Below are 2764 nucleotides of genomic sequence, written 5' to 3' on the forward strand. Positions count from 1 at the left end.
TTTGAATGACAAAATTTGTCCATTAGGACATAAAAAACAGTGTTACGTAAACAATCCATGGAAATTGACTGTCTGTTGTCACACATCATTCAGGAAACCCATACAAATAAAAGAGAAGAATATTTGCTATTCAGAGTTGAAACTACCCTCTCCCAACACACAGGCGCCCGGCAGTTCAAGTGGCCGTGATCGTATAGTGGTTAGTACTCTGCGTTGTGGCCGCAGCAACCCCGGTTCGAATCCGGGTCACGGCAGCAGCTGTGGGCTGGCTTTCTTTTTTTTTTTTACTGGACTCCAAAATCTAGCTCATTTTACGTAGTTTTAAACTGGATAGCTCAAGTACATTTTCCTGCGTCAGGCCCCATACTTTCCGACTAACCTATCATTTGACCGGCGCCCCCCACACATGTCTATGACAAACAAGACCACTGCCGTTTGTAATCACTGCAGTGAGAACCAAGCTGGTCTCACGTACACCAGTGCGCAGGGCTAGTGGCGCAATGGATAACGCGTCTGACTACGGATCAGAAGATTCTAGGTTCGACTCCTGGCTAGCTCGTTGTGACCTTTAGCTTGTAAATCACTCAAGCTTCAACTGCAACATTCTGTCTCTATATACTGTGAATCAAAATCCATAGGCGAAACTGCTTGGGACGAGTTCGCAAAAATAGGTCACATAATTTAACATTTTTAGAGCAGAAGAAAGAAAGAAAGAAAGTTGAATAATCAGAACAAAAACAATAGTGTCCCAGTTGCTTTGCTTTTTGGATCGCTATTTAGGTGTAGCTGAAGAGAGTGAAATCTGTATTCATAACCACCCTTAGATATGTCGCAATCGAGACAGTCACCTTAAATCAAAATAGATTGCAATAATACTGGTCAGAGGTGCTCTTGTTGTATGGTAGAGCTTCTTCTGAATCAAGAAAGCACAGCTTTTCGCGATGTCTATTTCTTTCCCACTGTTGCGGAAATTACTTCATGGAACAGTGTAGTTTTAATTTTCTGGTTTATTATTCTCCGAGAAGACTCATGTTCTGTGTACAGTACATACAATTTCATTAGTTTTGTGCCCTTTTGTGTACAGCCTGTTTCTTTCTAGTCTAGTCTAGAGTTTCTTTGACTCTGTTTTGTCTTTTCTGCTGCCATGAATTACCACAACCTGTATAGTTGCTGAATAACATTTCCTCCTTGCATCAAAATTTTAACTGTCGAACTGTAGAACTTGTGAGATAGTCAACATCCTGTTGCATTTTACTCCATTATTGTCATGTGTTGTGTCCTGCGTTTGCGCCCAAATGCAAGATTCAGGACTCTTTTTTTAAAAATTTTTTTATTTATTACAGGGACAGTGCATATTCATAAACATTTCTGTCAATATGCCAGAATTAGCCTAAAGGCTATTTTTCATCTGCAGTCCCTAGACAGATGGTAAGAGTCACCCTAAAAAAGATTACATAGTACATAGCACTAAAAAATTAAGATACATTTAGTAAAATATCTATTATATTAGAATATACAATCTAAACACATCAAAACAACAATCGGACAAACATCACGTAAAAACATGACACACACATAAGGAAAAAAAAATCAACAGTGTGCGTCAAGAGCATGTGTAGTAATAGGTTAATGTTGACAGCTCTGATGATCAATAAGCCATTTCCTTAACTGAATTAAATGAACTATACTTGTTTATATTTCTGATAGTTATGGGGGTGAGGTTCCACTCAGCAGCAGCTAGAACAGAAAAAGCAGTATGACCAAATACACTTTTCCTAAAGGGAATGATACAATCTCCCCTAGCTGCACCTCTGGTCCTGCAGGAATCAGCTGTTCGGGTATTGACAAACTGTTGATATAGTTTGATAGATTTAATGGATGAAAATTGTACACACAAGCAACACAAGCAGTGGCAGAGTCCAAGTATATCTTAAAAGGAACAGAAAATCCAAACAGAGAAAGATCCAAAAACTCAAAATCAGATAAACAGGGCCCCGGCAACTGATGCTGTAAACCTAACCTCCTCGGGAGGATTTCTCCTCAGCACAGAGTGAAATCAATAGGCTACACTGTCATTCTTTATTACAACGTGACTCTGTGGACACAAGACAGCTGTCAGGTTGGCAACAGTTTCACTAAAACACTTACCATGGGCTACATTACTGCAGTAATCACTGTTTAAACTAATCTGTAGGCTATAAAAAGTTATCATTTAACTGTGGTGCAGCTGAGACAAATTTTTGTTTAAGCGTTTTTCATTATTAGTTGCATAGTGTGAATGTGTGTTGACAGCATTTCATTAAATACGAAAAGATTTTATTAATGTAAAATAGATGTCTAAAACTTTACAGTCAGTTAAAACCTAGACACATTTTTCATTGCAAAAAAAATTTATAGGCTCAACTACTGAGTCAGACTGTGACTTTACAGTCACAGGTCCACGAGTAAACCGTTTCTTATATTTGATACATATTTTCTAGGGGTGGGACGATACAGGTACCTCACGATTCAATTCTGTGGCGATATGTGGTCCACGATATGATAATATCACGATTCGCGATATCTACGATATTCAATATATTGGAAGAAATTTCATCAACGATATATCACGATATATGTGACTGAAAAGAAAAAGAAGGAATAAGGAAATAAGGAAATTTTATGCATTTATTAATGCCAACATTTCCAACATTGTGCAAAGAAATATGCATTTGCATAATAACTCACTGCCTCCTGGTCTTAAATGTAAACACTGTACATCTAG

The 2764-nt window shown here is 38.0% G+C and overlaps 1 protein-coding gene and 2 non-coding genes across 3 annotated transcripts in view; 2 read left to right on the plus strand and 1 right to left on the minus strand.

The window, feature by feature from the left end:
• The window catches only part of mctp1a (multiple C2 domains, transmembrane 1a), an 81006-nt gene that overhangs the window by 75399 nt on the left and 2843 nt on the right, over positions 1-2764 (minus strand). The window lies entirely within an intron of this gene.
• Positions 183-254, plus strand: trnah-gug. The gene has a single exon. It is a non-coding gene; the product is annotated as a tRNA-His (tRNA).
• trnar-acg lies at positions 487-559 on the plus strand. The gene has a single exon. It is a non-coding gene; the product is annotated as a tRNA-Arg (tRNA).

This window comes from Micropterus dolomieu, linkage group LG21 (assembly GCF_021292245.1).
Source record: "Micropterus dolomieu isolate WLL.071019.BEF.003 ecotype Adirondacks linkage group LG21, ASM2129224v1, whole genome shotgun sequence".
Classification (NCBI taxonomy): domain Eukaryota; kingdom Metazoa; phylum Chordata; class Actinopteri; order Centrarchiformes; family Centrarchidae; genus Micropterus; species Micropterus dolomieu.